This window comes from Anomalospiza imberbis, chromosome 6 (genome assembly GCF_031753505.1).
Source record: "Anomalospiza imberbis isolate Cuckoo-Finch-1a 21T00152 chromosome 6, ASM3175350v1, whole genome shotgun sequence".
Lineage (NCBI taxonomy): Eukaryota > Metazoa > Chordata > Aves > Passeriformes > Viduidae > Anomalospiza > Anomalospiza imberbis.
Window position 1 is genome coordinate 21,155,213 of NC_089686.1, and position 22,385 is coordinate 21,177,597.

At 39.8% G+C, this 22,385-nt stretch overlaps 1 protein-coding gene across 11 annotated transcripts in view; it reads right to left on the minus strand.

The window, feature by feature from the left end:
* NRXN3 (neurexin 3) overlaps positions 1 to 22,385 on the minus strand; it is a 968,667-nt gene that overhangs the window by 463,690 nt on the left and 482,592 nt on the right. The window lies entirely within an intron of this gene.

The following is a 22,385-nucleotide window of genomic DNA, read 5'->3' on the forward strand; positions in this document are numbered from 1 at the left end:
GATGGAGACCCTGCTCTGAAGATCATAATTGCTGATTTTCTGCAGTCCTCAGACTTTTTCTTAACTATCCTATGAGCTCAATTCCCTTAGCTGATTTCACTTTTGAAGTGGTTGCATACAAAATGCCAATCACAGTAAAACCTTACAGCTGTAGGGACTCCTACTATAAAGGACACTACTGCAGGAATTGTACAGGCAGGTCAATTCACCAGCAGGGAAGACAAAAAGCAGCACTGGAAGTTAACAGAGCACAACAATTTTTTTTTACAATTACTTTGGCAAGGAGCTGAAGAATATTCAATGCAATTGAAACTGCAGGGAAAAATTAATAATCACTTGTAGTCCAATTTGTTCACAACACTGAAACTAATGCTTTATCTAAATTTACAACACAGGTCTTGTGGACAGCAGGTAATCAAGGCTTGACTTCTGCTTTCTGTTGAAGGAATCTTATCACAGATTTTTACAAAAGTAGAGTTAAAATTCAACAGTCTTTGCTATCATGAATCCTCTCTATAAACAAAGAACATTCAACCTAACAATATTTCCTTGCTTTGATCTGCTCTCTGAAAAGCTGCACCTAGTGGAGTATTTCTCTGTCCCAGATGACAAGCCAATAAGGAATAAGACACAAAAACATGCCTTACTTCTTTCTTAGTCTGCCATCATATAAGGCCAGATTTCCAAATTCACAGACATGAGCAGGAAGATTTCCATTTCACTCAACTAAATCAAAAACAAATCTATAATATGAGACAGAGAGAAAATATTTGCAAATTCAAACACAAGCACCAATCTTAGAATTCAGTATGTACAGAGTTAGGCAGTAATATTATAGACTCAATACCTACATACCAGTGTCAGCACAGCAAAGCTGAAAAATGGTCCATCAAAAGAACAGTATCATGCATATGGCAAGAAATAGGACAATGGACTTAATATTTCAGATTACTAGTAACCACTATGCAGGAGAAGAAATATCTTCTGTGAAAAGAAGTCTGAAATCCTAATGCACCCTGGTATACTCAATATTGCCTATACCTGTCGGAGTCTAGGACATCCCTCTGGCTGTCCTGGCTGTCTCAAGACCCTAGCAGGGGTCTCAAGAGACCCTGGCAAGAAGTCAAAAACATCTGCGGCTTCAATTTTAGCCCATGGAAAACTGCCAACTCTGTATGAGGAATTACAAGTTACAAGGGTTTTAGTAGTGTGATATTTAAACTAGCACAGGGTGGAAAAATAGAATTTTGGGGTTTTTAAGATAAGGGATTCAGGGAACAAAATTGAAGGATTTGGGTGTGTCCTGACCTTCTTCTTGTTCTTCTTGTCCTCCAGGTCTTGGGTGTGATAGTGACACTTTTCTATTGGTTTAAGGTAGGGACACACTGTCCAACATAAATGTTAGGTATTGGTAATAAATTGTAAACATAGTATACATAACTTTTGATATAAAAGGTAAACACTGCCCGAGAGGGCACACAGAATGTTATGGCCTCCTTGCTAGCCAGAGCTCAGCAGGTCAGAGAGAAACTGTTATAGATAAGAAGAAATAAACAACCTTGAAAACACAATCGGAAGCATTCCAGACTCCTTCTTCAGCTGCGTTCGGGCTAAGGGAAGCAAAGACTCTTTTTGGATCTCTCTTGGGGTCACCCTGACCTATAGGAACCCCAAGAGAGAGAAATCCACATGTACCAAAATCCACAAGTAAACTACACAGAAGGATGATTGAAGAAAGAAAGAAAAAGCAAAAACAACAAATACAAAAGCCGCACACAAAACCAAAACACGCCACTACTTGAAGACAAGCAAAACCAGGAAAAACCCTAAAGAAAACCAAGCACCAAGATACAAGTGAAGAAAGGAAATATCTTCACTTTGGAATAGAAGCTCTAATAAATATTAGGAAAGCAAATCAGTAAGATATCCACACTGAATATCTGGATCCAGAAAATAAATGTGGGTGTCTCACAATGACTGGTCTCTCCAGATTTCCACACAATTACCCTATTTTGTCATGAGCCAAAAGTTACAAAAATCTACACTGCTTCTAGTGATTTTAGGGAAGAAGCCACCATAGAAGAGAATTTCCAAAACTTAGGAGTTCTTTCAAAAGACTTGAAAAAAATTCAAGTCTTAGGATAACATTCAAAGCCAGCCACATTGCAGCAACTGTGACTCATCAAATTCACACCTAACACAGGATGAGACAGGAGAAAAGATGCAGGTAAAAAGGCATGACACCAAACCAGTTTCAAAGATCTTCGTGACCAGAGGCAGATTTCAGTGAGTAGTTTTATAATACCTTCAGCCCCTGCCTTTTACTGGAGTATGAGCCAGGGTCACCACAATCCTGGAGATGAGATACTAATATACAGGATAAGAAGGGGAGGAAAAACAACATAAAAAGAAGATTCATGACAGAATTTGGAATCTTTGCAGCGTTTAATACATCTCCTTAGAGATCTTAATTGCACATCAATCTTCTTCAGCTGGAGAGTGAGAGGTGAACATGCAATTCTTTAGCTTGGCACAGAGGGCAAACTGGAGTTAGAAGAAAAGGAGAAAAGAAGGGCATGCTGAATCGAAACTGGATTTTCTCTCCTCTTACCACAAGAGGACAAGAAGCTTTTCCTTAGTGCTTGCCAATACAGGAAAATTACTTTGGAACAAATAAGAATGTGGCTTAACAGCATTCTCTCTGTAATTCCCTTATTCTATACCTAGAGTTCTTTTGGCAGTTAAGCTTAATCCATTCTAACCCACACAAAGGCATGTTCAGTGCAGGGTACCCACGCAAGGAATTAGTAGAGAATAAGCATGCTAAAGTAAGAAGACATAAGCACAAAGTTCTTCATCAACCTTCAATGCCAATGTCACCCTTGTGACACTCTTGCTGCCAAGGCAGGAAAAAGAATTAGGTAGGAATTGTTGCTCTTTTCTCCTATAAATGAAAGACAGACAAGAATTACCCTCTGCTGGTATCAGAGCAAGCCACATCCAAGCTATCTAGCCATATTCAGACTGGCATATGCAAGATAAAACAAGAAGAGAGTAATGTCCAATCTATGCTATGTTTAGATGAACTGGACACAATCCTCTTTAAAGCCTTTAAGCTGTGTGTGATCTATGTGGCTCTAGACAGAACTTTAACATTTCTTACTGTAAGTCTTGGTTTTGGCTGAGATAGAATTATTTTTTTTCCTAGTGTCTGGTATAGTCCTGTGTTTTGGATTTAGTATAAGAATAATGTCAATAACACACTGACGGTTTTAATATTTATACTATGTCAAGGACTTTTCAGCTTCTCATGCCCTGCCAGGGAGAAGGCTGGAGAGGCAGAAGGAGTTAAAAAGGGACACAACCAGAATAGCAGACTCAAAAATTATATTCCACAGCATATGGTGTCATGCTCGTCATATAAACCAGGGGAAAGCTGGTCAGGGCCCTCTGCTCAGGAGCTGGCTGCGCATTGGTTGGAGAGCGGTAAGCATTGTGTATCATTTGCTTTGAGTATTCAAATGCTTTAGTTATTATAATAATAATTATTATCTTTCTTTTGTGTCCCATTTAATTGTCTTTATCTCAACCCATAAGTTCATATTTTTAGTCCTTTCTCTGTCCTCCATCCCAGTGGCAGGGCCAGGGAGTGAGTAAGCAGCTGAGTGGTGCTCAGTTTCCCTCTGGGCTTTACCCATGACACTGTATGAACAACTTATCTAAGTAACAATAACAAGAAAAACAATTATTACAGTCCAGACTTATCAGATCTAGGTTGGAGATTTATGTAATCAACAGACACTTGATTAGTAATTATGACCTTGTCTGTATTTCATCCCATAAATTCAAGATTAGTAAAGTCACTAGAGTTGAGATTACTATCTCAAACTCCAATCCTCAAACTCTACTGTTCTTCAAGTTCATGTTCCTAAAGGTAAACCAACAAAGGAATGCCCTGAATTCATTCAAAGGTATGATGAATACGACTCCCATTCATACCAACAATACTTTGTTCTAAGGGCAGCTTAGAGTCAAGCAGAAAATAAAAAAGACACTAAAAAGCATTCCCAATTTCTAATTCAGAAGAGTCATATTTTAAACTACATTCCTTAAAACACTGTAGACTTATGCCCCACTTTAAGTTTGGGAATATGTAAAATTTCCTCACAGACCTAAATGAACACTGTCAGGATTAAAATTATGGACTGTCCCCAGATGAGCACGCAGCAACACCGTCAGACCTTTTTAAGCCATCTTCCCCTAGGTTACTCATGAGACTATCTGAACATATTAGGAAAATCTATGTTAGATTTCCCTATTATTTTAATTTAAGAAATGCATGAAGTGAGAGATGAGTGGTATCAACTCATTGCACTTTCTCTTTATGATCCGTTCTTTCTTGCGCTTATATTTAATGTTTCAATAGTGAAGAATAGAGAAGTCTCTCCTGCTTCTAGAAATAATATTTGAATTATCTTTTTCTGTAAATATAAAAGGTACTATAGAGTCTATACTTTCTTGAGGTGAAGCATAGGCCACATTAATTTTTAAAACCAAACCTATATTTTGAATCTAAGTAGAACATTTCACATTTCAGGTCTGGCATCTCAACCATAACGTAAAACTTGCACTAGAAAAGTTGAAAAGGGGAAAGCACATTTGTCTGCCCTGGAATTCTGCTGCCCTTAGGCATAAGCCAGAAATAATCCCAGAGGCAGAATGTAAATGAAATGTCTCGTCAGCGTGCAGGCCTTAATGCATTTTACCTTAAACATTTACATTAACAGATGGTCCCCTGCAGTCCCATAAACTCACTCCTGAGTTCATTTCCATCTCACTCCAGACCCCATTTGTCACTGGTCGGACAGAAGAATGTTGCAAGGGAGTTGAGCCAGAACAGAGGAATGGGAGAAACTGTATTAAATGATTGGTGTCACCTACATATAAGCATTTGACCTCAGTTACAAAGGGAGAAAAAATTGTATGTAAGAGGAAAATGAATTAATATGGTGATGATCAGATGACCTAGAACTACCAAGATTGAAAAAAAACAAACACCCCCCCAAAAACAAACAAACAAACAAAAAAACAACCCCAAAACACAAAAAAAATGACAACAAAAACCACAAAAAATTCCCCCCTAAAAAACCAAAAACCACCACCACTGAAAATCAAACAAGAAAACCACACTACTCCTTTTGGGGAGGAGGCAAATGGTACTTTTAAAGTGGACATGTAGCTGCGTACTGTGACAGTGGCCTAGGTTGGCTCGTGCATTTAAGGAAAAGTGACTGACATCAGGAATGGCATAGGACAGCCAGACTGCTCAGCCCTCGCTTGTGGGAGACGTAAAACTCTCCAATCAGTCCAGTGCTCTGGTACAAGACTTTGGCTTTTGCTGAGTCTCTAAATTCTCAGCTCTGTCACAGAAAGGGATATTGGTTTAACCAGGGGAAGAAGAGAATTAAGCCCTGCCATGGTAGGTTGAAAGATACCAGCTCTTGAGCCACAGCTCATCTGTGGCTTGGGCTTGTTATAGCAAGGAAATAAATCTTGATTTGCTTGTCTTATTTTTATCTTGGCCAAAAGACAAAAAGAAATTGTTAGAACAGAGATACCTGCCAAAACAAAACTCTTAAGTGCAAGAAGAAAAACCACAAATCAGTCTAGTTGAACTCTATGAGGGATAACACAAATGGATAAAAACTGGTGACAAGGTGCTACTTCTTTATTCAGGATCTGAAGAATATGAGCAACAAAGTTTGATCTATATTCTCAGAGTCTTACACAGCTGCCATAGGTGCTCAGACTGTCCCAGATGTATAATACACTGAATTATCTCAGAACCTTTCTCTGAAGCACAAAAATATCAACTCTATTTTTCAAACTGAACTACATCAGAGATAAAGAAAATTGTCACTCCACAAAGAATATCCTTAGTCAAAAAGAAAAATTAAGTGAATCACTCAAATCTCCAGTTAATGTCATAATCATTCAACTCTGTCCAGACCATGCAACTGTTCTTTCTCGCTTCCCTGTGCAAGCAGGAAACAGGTGCTGGGATGAACTAGCACTATGGCCTAAGCTGCTTTGCTGTGATGGTAAGAAAAAGCACTGCCAATCCATTGTTTTCATCTGAGAAAGGATGTCTTTGTTTATTAAATTAAAAGCTTACTTTACTTCTCTAAATTGATTCAAGGAATAGAATATGCTGCACTTCACATTGCATCCATGGATTTTATAGTGTAAATTTGAATACAAGACTTATATTTGAGAATTAATGACAGTTCTCTACAGTAAAGATCGACATTCATAAGAATGTGTTGTGTCAGATTACTAAAATATATTGTTTTCTGTAAATCAGAGGAAGATTGCCTACTCCTATAGTCTATATCAAGTCTTTCAACCTGAGTCAAAATGTAAGACAATTATAAGAAATACTGTTTTCTATTCACCAGCAATTTTCACACAGGTTCTTTAGTTGCAGTTCACTATTGCCCAGTGACTTCACAGATCATGCACCAGAGCATCCAGGTATTTTGGAACAGGATTATGCTGAGCAAAATTTAAGAACATATTCATAAAGATGTGATTTTTCTTTAACGTCTCACACTTCAGAAGTCATTGGCATGCTTCCTCTAATTAGAGGCTCATTAGAAGACTAGCTTTATAAAACAGAGAAACAGAAAAACTATTCTCCAAAGATCCCATACTTGCATTCATGACACTTACACATTCTTTTCTTTCCCTAGAGTTCAACAGCATCTGCCTTGAAGGAAACCTCTACCCCTAAAATGAGTTAGCAGTATTCATGATAACCCACAATTTCTAATTTTCCCATTTTCTGCCTAGCTGAAAACCCTGCTGGTACGTGGCAATGAAAGCAAGTCACAGTAGAAAGGGTACAGGATAGCTGTTGGGAACTGCACTCAAGGCAAATGCCTCTGGCTCCCTCCTTGTAAACCTAGGCCACTTCCAAGTATAATTAAGGGACTGTGTCGGACGGGGAAGAACAGCCTTGTAGAGATGCCCAGCTACATAAGAGCCAGCTCTATCTTTAGCATTGTTGTAAACTAGTTAGAAATATCAGTTCACTTGAACAAAAACTGGCCATGACCTGTATTTTAAGCATTTTCAAGTGCAAGTAATCAGTTAATAATTAGGGCTCTTTGTCAGAAGTCTCTCTCATTTTGCCATGTCTGGGGCTGAAACACATTTTATTTCACCTTTCAGCCTGTACCTAATGAGGAAACAGGAAATGTAGCAGTGAGACTGGTTCTTCAAAGATGTCATAAAAAAACAAGTCTGAATGGCAATAAAAGGGAAAACTACCATTTTGGAAGTCAGTGGCCAAAAAATTACACTGCAACAATATTCTCCTCCAGCAGTTAAAATGCAAGCCTGACTGTTGCTGTGTTCCTTTTACATTAAACTCAGTGAACACCTAGGGGGTTGCAGTGAGAGGGAATTTTAGACACCACTGTATCCCAAAGGCAACCCTAATAACTTCTGTAATCTCAAGGCCAGCACAGTCACTGTGAAATTCAGCCAACTTGCTTGCAGAAACAACCTCTGCTTTTACATCAGGTTACCCTTTTCCTCCTTGCACTCTCAAACCAGCTGGGGAAAGATCATACCCTCATGGCTGCAGTATTGCTAGTTTGTATTTCTTACTATAATTACATTTTGGTCTTCAGCTTTAAAAAATCTGAATAAATCATACAAGTTTTTGCAAACTACAATCCCTAAATAGACATGCTGATCATCTTCAAGCAGCCAGACTTTTCCAATAATTACCTGCTAGGATACCACAGTGCTCATCCACTTATTGTGGCCTGAACTGGACGATTTTTACAGATATCACAGTACATGCTGCAGTGCCCAGAGTAATGGCAACCACACATGTATACATGCAACCACACAGGTATTTATACACCTCTAGAAAACACACCCATACAACACTGCTTTAAGCTGCATTCATGTATATCCTGAGTGAGTACAGGTGACTTCTACAGGAGCAGCACTCCTCATCGGTCTTCTTGGGGGAAAAGGCTTCATATCAATGAACAGGTAAGCTGTCCCCGTTGCCAATTGCTGGATTTTGTAAAGGTGAATACAGCATATTTCCCATACAATCATTCCCTGAGCCATCCGCCACAAGGAATTCAAGTCCAAGAACAAATGTTTGAGTACAGGTCTAATACTTACAGAACATTTGTGCATACCTTGCTCTCATTTTTATATCACTTTGACTCAACTGTAAAGGAAAGAAATCTCCACTCACTGTTACTGGATGAGAGCATGATAGCAAGTATTTAATTTCCACCAAGGCAAAATTTTACTCATTAATCTTTTGTGTTCTTTCAGTGAGTGGTGATTTAAGCGAGCTATATTTATAGCACCGGTTCTGCGAAGGGAGAGAGTGCCCAGTGAGAAAGGACTGCAAGTGATGGATCCCAAGGGAGCTAAAACACAGATGTCATAAAAACGCATTTCAGAAACTGTACACAAAGGCACAGCTGTGCAGTGGAAAGCAAAACAGGTGGCACTGGCATCAGGGGCTGGCAGAGCATGGAAATAAACATACTGCCTCGTGTTACAGTACAACATTGCCACAAGATACCATCAAAAAGGACCCATAAAAAAGGCCTCTTAAAAAAGACCTCTTTCTCCACTGCCTCTGGAGAAGTTGCTGAGGTTAAGCAGCCCCCTTTAAACAAAGCATCCCTAGAGCACAGCGTGCATTTGTCCTCGATCTGTGAATTTACACAAACTACCAAAGACTTGTGAAGCCAGCTGGAGTTAAGAGCCCCTCAGCAATATACTGAACCAGTTCCACACTCACCCTGAAGTCCTCTACTTAGAAGCAGCTGTTTTTCTAATGCTTTTGTTCAGCTTTGCACCCTGAGGTTGAACAGGCCAGTTATCCCTCTCACTCAGTGTCGGGTCAAGAGACAGCAACTGAAGCAGCACAGGACCCAGGAGTCATCCCATTGCCACTTGCCAGTCTGCACACCAGACCAGGCTGCTTCATTTCCCTCTAATCTGCTATTTTGTAGACAGATTCTCTCTGCACAACAGATTTTGAAGAGTTAATCAGCTCTCCTCTCGGTGGTTAGAACAGATTTAAGGGCAGTGTGATCCTAGCAGGATGCGAGGTTGTGCAATTTACTGCTATAAATCAACTGCCTTGATTCAGATTTTGAAGGCTGGAGCAACTCCATCTGAGGCAGTGGGGAGCTCACACACTTCACTGACATCTGACACCTTGCAATGTTTTAAAAGTATGTTCTGCAAAGCAGCACCAATAAAAATGACACTGTAGAGCTCCGTTTCTGCTCTGTGATGCCAGATCAAATTTTCTGAACAAACACTCAAAAATCTAACGTAGCCATCCCAATATAGCTGCCACTATTGGTGCAATCATGATTAACACACTGGAGGGCCCACTATGTCCCTTGCTTTCCAAAGGTTCTAAATCTAACCTTTTTGAGAAGAATATAAGAATCACCCAAATAGCTAGCTTGGGACCAGGTTTGTGTCATCTGTGCTTGTTTTCACATGTGAATTTTAGTCTTTTTAATTACAAAAATAAAAATAAATTTTAAAAAAGAGTAATAGCATACATTTATTCACTGTTCATCTGTACAAAGAAGGTATTTGTATGACCAGCTGCTTCACAAAGTCACTGAAGAAGATGTCAAGTTGATCATAATTGAGACACGAGTAAAATGCAAACTTAACTGAAGAAAATTAAAGCAGCCTATTAAAAATGGAAAGTGTATGGAATTACTTTTGATATCAGGCATTTCAAACCCTTCAATCTTTCCTCTGATACTTGTTTATATTTGTATTGTTTGAAGGAACATGCCAGGATTTATTATGACTAGAAAATTCTCAACGCTATTACTCTTCCAAATATTTATATATTTTGATAAGGAGAATCTTCTTCCACAGTATTACCAATGATTCTGAGGTATGTAGTAGTACAAGGTGCAGCTCAAAGAGATTGGAGTCACCAAAGTTCAAGACACAACACTTACAGAAAAAATAATAACATAGCTGGTTGAAACAAATCACATTTTAAAAGAGAGTTCAGGATAACTGTAGTGATCATCACAGAAGTAGCTTTAAAAAACATAAAAGCCTCTCCTGTCCCATGGGTCAACTCCAGTGACAGAGTCTCCAACTGGAACTTGGCTTGCCTCACTGCTAGAACTCTTCCCAGCCCAGCTTCACTGTGATCCATCCTTTGACCCCCATACAGATGCTGCAAGGTTTTGCTGGTACTCCGACATCAAGCACGTGAAACAACCAAAGAATTTTTAAAAATTACTAATAATTGACTATACGGAAATTTTCTTTTAACAGCTTCAGTATTTAACAGCTGAAAATCCATCTTGATGCCAAGGAGCCTTGCACTCAGACCATCAAAAGACCATGAGGCCCGGAAAGATAACCTTGCAAAGAAAGCATGGGTTTAGGACAGTACCACAGTACTGAGCTCAGTTTTCCAACACATTCTATGAAATACCAGGAAAAGATATTCAAACATTTTTGGACAAATCTAATGATTTAGTTCTATTTGTCTAGAAAGATAATGATGGGTGTATGAAAAGTCATTGAGCACACAAATGCCTTTAGCATCAATGGGAAGCCAAATATCTCATTGTGACTGCAGGGGTAAGAAGACAAATGAATCAAGCTTCTTATCTCAGGGCATAAATTCATATTCCTCATGTGAAAACTCTGCCTCTGTATTTTCAGGAGAAAGTATGGATAAACAAATAATATTGGATAATAACTAATTCTTCTCAGCCTACTGTGGTTTTGTCTCAGCCCTGTTACAAAAGGTTTTCACTCATTTAGCTAACGGTGGCCACAACCCCATCTGCATCCAAAGATGTCTGGTTCTAATTTTTACATCTCAAAGCACTGCATCTTACTGCACCCATTAGATTGAGCCCTGGCTATTGATTAATCCTTAGAAAAAACTGCTACAGCCCTGTTTGGCCATAGGCAAATAATACCAGATTCCCCAATTCCTTTTTCTTATTTCCTTTGTTTTTACTTTCCTTTTTGTCTTAACTCATTAATTAATTAAGTGCCTGGCAGGGCCAAGGCCCTCCCCACAACCTCCTTTTTGAGTAACATGCTAGAGCACCAAAATGGCTCTTTGTAAATCTAATTGAAACAAAAGCTATTGACCCAGACACATTTGCAAGTAAATCTGGTTGGACTTCAATCAGAGAGCGTGTGTTTGACAGCAAATTATGCTTAAGTGCTACAGCAAGAAAAATTAAAGGACTGAAACACACACCAGTAAGTCTAGCAAATGAGATTCAGAGCAGAAAAGGAGAAGTACAGGGCTGTTTCTTATTATAGGAATCTAGCACTAAGGAGATTTGTTGCCCTCCAAGAATGCCTGGGCACAGGAAATGATCCTACACTGCTGTGAAAAGGGCAACAACCAGAGACAGGGGCTAAGGGTGAAGTTAACTACATTGCAGGAGACCTGAAAATGTCACCTTGTCTTTTGATTAGGGGTTTTTCAGTCTAAAGCTGAACATGAAGAAAGCACAGTTTGCAACTGCTGCTACAAGAAATTATCTTCAGAAAGGCCAAAGCAATGCTACAAGTCAGTGTAATGCAGCTACCAGCCCTGTCCTCACCCAGATAATAATCTGCCATATATTACTGAAATAAATAGAAATTCCAGCAGAAACAACTGCAGTAGACACCTGAATCCCCTGTTCTACAGCCTCACACAGCACAAGAAACAAGGAGACCCTGAGCAGGAAGGTAAAGTGCTCCTCATGCAAGGAGAGCCACAACATGAAACAATCATTGCTTGCTACAATTCAACAGAAATAAAAACATTATGTCCTGGAACAACCCAGAGGGTGGAAAAACATATGAATGTGCTTATGGAAAAAAAAAAAAAAAAAACAACACAACAACAAAAAAAAACCCACAAAACATAATCATTTTTATTTAACTATGCTCATTTGGGTGCAATATTTATCGAAATAATTATGCCAATATAAACCCTAATTTAAACACAATTCTGTATGCTGGCACAGTAATCATGGTAGAGACCAGGATCTCTGACTCTCTTCTAAAGCTACTGTGCTCGCATTTGAAGCCTTCTTTATGCCTTTCCCTCTTATCCACTTTATATCATGGTGAAACGTCATGGTTCATAATAAATAGATTAACTAGAAGTGGAAAATAGTTTCCAAGACTTTTCTCTTGAGACTAGGAAAATAACCTTCCCCCTCAAGGTTTAAATGAACTTCATGAATGGATAACCAAACCTCGTAGGCTGGCGTGTCCCAAGGAACTTTACAGACATAAATCCTCCAATCAAGCCCTCCTAGTAATCTTTGTGTTCTCTGCTGCTGTCAGCTGGGTTCCCACTGAACAAGGCAGGCGGTCTCACAGATCAGTGGGCAAGTTGTGCCTCTGATGTGTTTGACTGTCACATTCATAAACACAACAAGCTCTGCCAGCAGCAACAGCAAGGCAGCATGGTGGGGGATTCAATACAGTTCACAAGCTGCAGAGCACAACATTCATCAGTGCAAACAAACTCAGTCCACGGCTCTTCAAGCTGGCTTTCACAGCAGGGGCAGACAGCTGCCAATGTTGCCCTGTGTCCTGCATTTGCTCACTCCTCAAACCCTGAATCCCCAACGCAGGAGCTAATCTTCTGTGACCTACTGGAACTCGTGGCTACAGCCTAACAAACACTGACCACTCAGGACACTTTTAGAAGCATCTCAGAGAGATGCCCCACCTCTCTCTTAAGGGGAATTGAGTGCCAAGCCTTTCTCTGAGAAGGGACAACTGTATAAGCTACATCAAATGCCTCAGACAATTACATATCAGGTCCAAGAAAGCATCCTGGTACCTGAACCCAGCAAAGACCATTGTCTATCAGGCCATGACCTCCATACACATACCATCTCCTCCTAGAATACAAGTGGATATGAAGATAAGTGCTTTTTAAAAATAAAGTAATAAAAAAAATTTACTGTGATTACTCAATACCAAACAATTTTTAAAAATGCGTGTTTAGGAACATTTCTCTCTCCTCTCCCTGAAATGCCATTACTGAGATGAAATTGGAGTATTTAACAGCACATTCAATTGTGAAAGAGAGAGCAAGGAAAGGATTCTATATTCAAATTTTAAAATAGAAACTTAGGAAAATAAAATCTTATTATATAATCCATAGTTTGAAAGGGTAAAAAGATTGCTCTGGCCAAGAAATCTCCAAGAATTTCATCCATCCCTAGAGATGAGACTCTTAGTTTCATGCCTGATAAAGAATTACACCACCAGTCCCTGGTAGCCTTGGTTTAGTGCTGTGTCCTAGATCAGAGCTGATGGGAAGCAGACTGCTACCTATTGCATTGCTCCAGCTCTTGGACTCTCCAGACATCAGCAAAGATGAGAACCCAATGGATGGCAGCTGGGGACTGAGCTATGAAAGGAAAGAAAGCAAAACAAAAAGAAAAAAATAATTGAAAAGAGAAAACTACATTGGGTACCTTGACAGATATTGACAAGAATAGAAACAATAAAAAAGTCCCTGCTGTGAAAAACTTGTCAAGTAGGGGATGATGCATACCATGCAGACCTCATGCAGTGTCCTCCCTCAAAGATGTCACAGTTCTCATCAGCTTTGCTACTGTAATTTTCCTCCAGGAGAGGAGAGCTTAGCTGACACCCTGCCAGTCGTCCCAATGACTGCTGACAGCCTCAGGGAACATAGGGATGGCAAACTGATGCCTGCATTCAAAGGCTGCTGTCAGACCCAGATAATAACCCATGCTGCAAGGCAGCATTGCCTAAGCATGTATAAATACCTACAGGATCCATACATACACACGCGCATATTTACATATCCTTGGCTGTATCCACAGAGATGAGAGGGAGACAGAGTTGAGTCTGCACAATTCCAGGAAGCCTGGGGTGGTGTTGTGAGGCACAATGTGAGCTTATTCACATGACAGCTGCACTAATTCCTTTGATCTGCAATGACTGGGTTGCCTCATTGCTATGTTATATAATAATATAAATTAAGATCAGCTACAGTAAACAATAATATAGCATGAAATACAGTCAGTGTTTGTTCAGTGGACATTACCAGGACAGACCCAAAAATAGCACAGCACCTGGAGAGAGAAAATACTGCCCTGAGGTTTTGACATGCATTTACTGAGCAGGACCTACTGGATGCTCCTTGCCCCTCATCCTCAGAGTCTGATCATCTTGCCTCAGTTTTGGACACATTGCAGACAGTAAACTCTGAGTCTGTGCCATTCTCCCCTCACCTCAAAGCTGTGAGATACCAGCAACCATTGGAGATTTGACTCCAGTCAAACTGTAGTATTCGTTTCCCACTCGAGTGAACCCAAATGGGCACTTGACTTCCTGCCACACCTTGCCTGCAAGTAAATCCTAAGGATGTAGCAAGAACATTACCCTGTATTCCCAGTGCTTATTTGACTAATAGCAGTAAGAAAACTCGAAGGAAAATGTAATATGACATTAAATTAGTTCATGTTCTATACATATTACTCTTTTAAAGTTTGCATGAGGGGATATCACTTATTTTAATTCTTGGCAATATCGCATTCCTGAAGATGCTTCTTTAATGCATGTCAGTGGCAAAGATGAGGGCTGGTAACTTTGAGGGGCGCATTTAGTTGACACACTGCAATATTAAAAGTATTCCTAAATGTTTTCCTTTTTTTCCCTTTTTTTTTTTTAATTGAAGAAATAGAAAAAGGATGAAAGACCTGAACCTTCCACAATCCAATGCAAACATTAATTTTTTTATACAGGAATCCACAGGAATTCATGTGTTTTGTTACTGTCCAGGGCACTGTGGAAGCTGACAACCAAATTACTAATTTATGGGCTACCCAGCCTTAACCCACCTAAGCAGCAATGTATTTCATAGAGTACAGATCTAATTAAATATTCATCACTTGGGCTGTAATTTGATCAGATTTACCAAATATGGTAAATTTGGTCAGTGGTTTACCAAATATGAAAATCTGCCCACCTCCCCAGCAAAACATAAAGCAATACTTAAGTTTAAAAAAGGTGACAACAGTCAATATCATTTGATGGAGGGCTTTCCTCCTGCTCTCTTTCTTTACTGTACCATCTGGGTTATCCAGGACTCAAAACCTACAAGAATAATTCACTTTATCCTGTTCCAAAGCAAACCACAAAAAAAAATCAGACCATGAGTTCCTGAGGCCCTATGATTTACAGGCAAGCAGCTCTGATTCAGTCCAGAGTGAAAGAGAGCAACAAGAAAAGAAACCAGAACCATCACTAAACGTTAGGTGTTTTCAGCTTGCCACAGCACTGATTAAAGAGGAAAGTGTTTCTCAAAGAGTATATGGAGCAGTCACCTTTCCCAGCACTGACTTTGTGCCATTTCTAAGATCATGACAAGGAATTCTCTAAAACAGAAAAAAATCAGACCCCTACTTATCAGGTTGCCTAAGTGAAACAGAACTTTTTTAATCAAAAGTCAGCCACATACCAAAGGAAATCTTACTAAAGAGAATGAAATCAGAAATTCCACATTAAAGTTGTTGTGGGCTGGATGATGGGTATGAGGTACTTGCTATGGCTCAATAAAGCCTTGTCAGTTGACACCATCATGTGGGCCTGGACTTTTAGCTCCTGCTACAGTAGAAGACAAATCCTGAGAAACATGCTGAGACAGCTGCTGTCACAGCAAAATATCATTGGCTTTTAGAGCAGCACCTTTTAAAAGAGGACCTGCTGGCCACATTTCTTTTGATACAGCCCAGAATACAGTTGGCTTTCTGGGCTTTGAGCATGCATTGTTGAGTTTCTTCTCCACCAATATACCAAAATCCTGTTCATCAGGGCTGTTCTCAGTCAATCTATTTTTCACCCAGCCTGTATTTCTGTTTGGGACTGCCCCAATCCAGGCAAAGACCTTGTAGTTTGTCTTTCTGGATACCACAAGGTTTGTACAAGCCCACCTCTCCACACTGTTAAAAGTCCCTCTGGATGGCATCCTTTCCCTCCTACACATCAACTCCTCCGCTTAACTTGGTGTTGTTGAAAAACTTGCTGAAGATGCAGTCAATCCCATTGTCCATGGCACCAACAAAGATGCTAAAAAGGCCCAGTCCCAACAATGACCCCTTTGGAGCATCACTCATCACTGGTCTCCACTTGGACTAGGAGCCGTTAAGCACAAGTCTTTGAGTGCTACCATTCAGGCAATTCCTTATCCACCAAGAGTCCCACCCATCAAATCCATGTCTCTCCAGTTTAGAAGCAAGAGTGTCACTTGGAACAGTGTCAAGTGCTTTGCACTAATCCATGTAGATTACATAAGTGGCTCTTCCTCTTTCCACTAATACTCTAACCCTGGTCATAGAAGACTTTCCCAAAAAGGAATGTGACAATGCAAGCTAAATCACGGCTAGGACTGGAAGTGAACGACTGCAAAGCAGCTGTAAAGGGACTGTTAAACAAACAGAGACTTTGCTGCTTAGCCAGGATACTGATGCTAAAACTACTGGCATAAAAAAATCATCAAGAACAACATACAGCTCCATTTTAAGGAAAAGTATACCAGAACTTGATGGATGGGGGTTGGCCTCTCCTCCAAAGCAACTAGCAAAAGGACAGTAGGAAATGGCCTCAAGTTGCACCAGGTTCAGGTTGGAAATCTGGAGGAATTTCTTCACAGAAAGGGTGTTCAGGCATTGGAATGGGCTGTCCAGACAGACAGTGGGGACATCATCCCTGGAAGTGCTCAAGACATGGTGCTTAGCCCTGTAGTTTAGTTGACATGGTAGTGTTTGATCAAAAGTTGGACTCACTGATCTTAGAGGTCTTTTCCAACCTTAATGATTCTATGATTACCTACAGGTGCACAGGATTCAATGAAGCTATGCCCATGGTGCCTTTGACAGCAGGCACCCTTCCCTTCAACTCTGAGGAGACTCACCTTCACTTTATTCTCCACCTCAAAAATAACACAAAATGTAAACAGGATCACAGCCACTCACAAAAAGCTAATTCCTCTCCACAAAGCATACTCAGTATTCTTCAGAGCTCTCTAACCAAAGAGCTGACCTTGCCCAGCCCTGCACAGAGGGGTGCATGATCTAGCTCTGCCACTAGAAAGAGGTATTACTGTCATATCCATTTACCTTTGCTAGCTCCTGGCAGCACTGGTAGGCTGTCAAGAAAAGAAATGAGCTAATGTTCACCAGCAGACCCTTGCCCGCTTCTGCTCTCTGGACATGACAAGCCCTGTCATTTCTCATATGTGAAAAATCAGAGTAATAATGCCTCTCCCCTCCAAGATGATATAATGGTGTCTGCACAAATGGAGAAGAGCAGCAGAAGCTCTGGCATTCAGTACAGTGTGCAGTATACAGATACCAAGAAAAACAACAAAATATCAGAAGAAAATATTTTTTTAATGTCATCTTTGATCGAAAGAGCATTTCATACATGGGGAATTGGCTCACATTGCTATTGAAGAAAAATCCATTGAAGCTGGTTCCTCACTGTTGGTCCTTTCAAAAGCTCTGCCTGTACAAGTCAGAGCTTTTGGCATTTCCTTGTTTTCTCCAACGGTGAACCTGGTAGAGGGATCTGGAGCTCACACTGCCTGTAATGCAGACCTTTCTCCACTGTTAGAGTTGCGCAGGCTACAGGCAAAGACTGCTACTGCCATGCAGTGCTGTCACTGACACTGATCATTTCCTCCAGCTGAGGAAAGGAAAAAGCAATGCAAAAGGCTGAGACTGCAGAGGTCAACTGTGCCTTCCCCTTTGTCAACAAGCTTTTTCCATGTGAAAAGCATTAACAAATTTATGCCCTCTTATGGTTCAAATTCTCTCAGAGACCCTTACCCACACAAACATATAAGAATGAGTCAGACATTGGACAGGACAAGCTGTATCTCCACCCAGAGATCAAACCTGCAGAGAACCTCTCTTCCAACTTGTGTTCCCCCTATCTATCAAGCACCTCTCACCTTGACTAGTTGAGAGTATTATGAATACTATCTCTTTGCAAGTTCATCAACAGTATCACACAAATAATATGAATGGCATTGAGTAATGCTAAAGAGAAGCCCATCAGCAGCTGCCTTAAGAAAATGAAGAGAGTGTTTAGCCAAAATTATCTTAAGTGCTTATGGACTACTTCTTGTCACTGCTGGTTACAGAGAATCTTATTCCTTGATGATTCACTTTTTACACTGCAGTGCACGGGACATTTCAAACAGACCCCAAAAGAGATACTGCGATGTATTGAATAAATTGTGCAAAATCTCTGAATGGCTCTGACACATCCAAGAAAATAATTGTACTAAGACAGCTTCAGCTGTTATGTACTTTCAAGGGAAAAAAAAAAAAAAAGTTTAAACACCAGGCATACCAATTTTAGAAACATTGTGATGTAGTAAGTCTGTTGCACAACTCATAGCAAAAAAGGGTCATTTATCTAAAGAGAGTTCTATTCCTGTCTTGATCCAGAATCTACACTGGAGAATTAACCACCCCACAATAAAAGAAAACCCCAAACCCTAATAAAACCTTTGGCTGATTGAGCATGAAGGAAATCTTTTCTCATCATGTACAAAAACATGCAAAGACAAGGCACGTAAAAGTTCACCTGTGCTGTCACCTCTTCCCTTGCTACACATTGTATACAAATGATTGCCCTCGAGGGTGCAATTTAATTCTGCTCATTTCAGAATTAGCGCAGCTGCTATTACAGCAAGGCCATTTTCTCTGCAAGAATTCATAAAACTTGAAGTCCAGAAGTTTATCTGGGTTCTTAAACTTGCAACTGCACTTACACACAGAGGAAAAAAAAAAGGAGAGAAACCGCTGTAAAAAAAAAGGAAAAAATTTAGAAGGACAGAAGGATTGGTGAACTGTTAGTGGTCAGCAGACAGATATCAGCAAAAATGAGAGGAAGAGAGACAGAAAAAAGGAAGGAGAGAGGCAAAAGAAAGAACAAAAGTGCATTTTTATTACAATATTAGAAGCCCTCTGATTGTTCTAATTACACCTAAAGGAAAATAAAACATGCCTGCTAGTAGCAAGTGCATGAATAATTAACTGGAAAGGAAGGAAGGCTGCAAAGATGCAAAAAGTCCAAACAATCTTAAGCTATGGGCAGGTTCTCTGCAAAGCAGAAAAGCATTTAGTTCCTGGTGTGTGGTGGTATTTTTTTTCCATTTTCCTCCCTTCCTGTATGTCAGCTGAGCTTTTCTTCTCCTCCTCCCCCACCATTCTTGGCCTGTGGTAAGCCACTTAATCTTGTGACGCTTATACTTCTTACTGTGACTTACCACTTTAAGTGCAAGCTGTCTGATTCTACAGACTCTTTGGGTGACAACATCTCCTAGGAAAATCCAAGAGAACACACAGGAAATGGATGAGGTGGGGTTTTTTGTTTTTTTTTTTTGTTTTGTTTTTTTTTGAAAGATCAACAGCTCAGTTGCAGTAGTCCCTAAGGTGTACAGTAAAATCTGAGGCTTCAGTAGACACTAAAAACATAATTAGACCCTTTAAATGTAATAGTGCTCCATTTCACAGCTCTTCTAAACAAAAAGAGTTAGGGCCCCAATGTCAATGACTTAACCCACCTCCAGTCGTCTTAATGATTTATACAAGGAGATTAATTGAAGAAAAATTATGGTGTTCTTTTTGTTTGCTCCCTAAACTGTCCTTTAATTTTGAAAAAGTAACCGTCAGGAGCTTTTCCTTAGCACAGAAAGTGAAACTGAAGTGTTAGGCTTTGGAATTTATTGTAAAATACAAACCCACCCAACTAACCAATCACACAGGAAAGAGAAGAAAATGGTTTGATCTTGTACAGTAGCATACGAGTAGACAGATGGGTTCAATGGAACATCTCTGGAATGAAAAGAAACAAATTAAACCAAAGGTGATCAAATAAATATCTTAGGTAAAGTTTTTATGTTCAATATAAACAAAAACCAAACACTTCTGGAAATATTAGTAGAATTTTAGAAAGGAACTGGAAGGGATAAGGGGTGGGTAAACATGCTATTAATGACTACAGAGAGAATCTCAGACAATGAAGCATTAATCGTCATTTCATCTATTTTGCTGTAACCTCAAAAAAAGAAAGAGAATAATCAATTCCAACAGGAAGTTACTAATAGGACCCAGCAAAGGTTGTATCTTTTTATCCTGAAGCAATGTCTTTACTGATCCATAGGAATGAAAACATTTGCTTGCAATTAATCACGGAATTAAAAAAAGAAGTCTTGACCTAATTTTCTGGCATTCCAGAACAATACTGATATCAATCACTTTAAGTCTGTAGTGGGCTAAGTGCTAAATAAAGCTACTTCCAAATTACAGATATTTACCAAAATAAACAAACATATTTATTACACAGTAGGCAAGGAGAAGAAAAATAAAAGAAGGATGAAAATAAAGATTTAGAAAGAGAGGTCCTTATATCTATTTATTTATCTAATATCTGGAAGTAAAAGCTTTTTGGAGTGCAGAAATCCAATTGCTACACGCACCATGATGGATTAGCTCTGGTAAGACGAAATAAATAGCCATTCATCTTACTGCTCACATCAGCACTGGGTGCACCATGTACAGAACTGAAATGAAAAGCCTACAGACAACCCTAACCTGGGGATGAACAGACATTTGCGATGTTAGAGTTGTCTGCTTCCTACAGACAACCCTAACATGCAGTACAAACATTTGCAAAACAGTTTTGGTACCAGAGCTAACTCTGAATGCCCTTTTGGAGTATCAAACCAGTCATATTTGAGTCAGCCATTCTGTAATTGTCCTTTCTCTATGGACAGTCTCACTGAGAAAAGCATGTACATAGTCATCCATCCTGGAACTGCTTGAGGGGTCTCTCTCCCCTCAAAGCATCTCAGGAGGTGTGCCATTCAAAGACCCTTTGTCTACTGCTGTAATACAACTTCCACACTATCTCCACCAAATGCTGTGGGGCGGCATTTTATTCTCACTTTTAAAGTCTCTTCTAAATATGAAGATTGAAATGAAAATTTTGAAACAGCAAATTAATGTATCTAATAGCTCCTCTTACACTGATTTCATAATGCCTTTATAGTTTTACTGATCAGAGTTATATTGCCCTAAGGAAAAACAGAATTTCTGCATTTATGGCAAGAGAATCAAGAGCAAAAAAAAAATAGTCTTGCTGGAATCTGAACTTATGGGTTCAGGATACTTTCCATTCTGATGCTGAGAGCCCTGAGTAATGATCCTCAGTCCAGTACACCACTTTCCTCTTCACTTGGAGAAGAAAAGGCTTAAGAAAGCCCTGATATTTAGCATCCTATTTCAGGGCCTTTAGAATAATTTTGAGGACATCATCATCACTAGTATTAAAGTAGATGCACAAAAATAGGGATTCAGTTGAACAGAAAGTTGAGTATGGACATTGAACAACTCAGGCATGGCAACACATTTTCTCTCTGGCACAGCCAGAAGTGACTTACTATTTGCCAAGCCAGATACTCACTCTCACTTACTGACTCTTGAGCCACGCAGCAAACACCCTGTTCCTACTTTCTTCCCCAACAGATGTCATTAAACACCTTCAGGACAAAATTGTTTTGTTATTTGGTTTCTTCTTTGTTTTTTGTTTTTATCTTTTCCCAAAGCACCTTGTCCTCTGTCTCACACTGTTTTTTTTATTGCTTAGGTGAAAGAAACTTAATTTCTTTTCAACAGTATAGTAATTACAGTCCTGGTGGAGTCTGTAGAGGCAGGAGGTCACTAACACCTGAGCAAATCTGATTCCAAACAGCATATCTCCCTTCACCTGAAACACATAAGAACTGTAGTTGCCCCAGGGTATTCATTCTGCACTGTCTTGCATGAGTAGAAGCATATGTTTCTCTTCCTCATCAGTGTTTGTCAGAATTTTCTCTTTCCTAAATCCCCTGATCAACCGCACCAATGGTACAGCTGCAGTTATTCCATCCTCCTCTGCCCTGTGAGAAGAGGAACAAAAGGAGCCCAGATAATAAGGTCAAGGGCTGAGGAAAGAGCAAAGGACTTCAGAGAGAAAACCATTCTCTCCCTAAGGCTACAGAAGTGTTCCAAAGCCACATAAGGAAGCAGTAAAAGAGACCCTATTTGAGATACAGAGCAATCAGAGAAAGGGGAGAGCTCTACCTACAAAGAAAATTGGAAATGAGAAGCAGCAACAGAGAAGGTTCTACACAAGTTGTGCACTTGAACAGAAAGAAGTCTGTTTTCTATCACCTCCAGACCCTGAAAAAGGTGATGGCATCATAGAGCCACCTTCAGCAG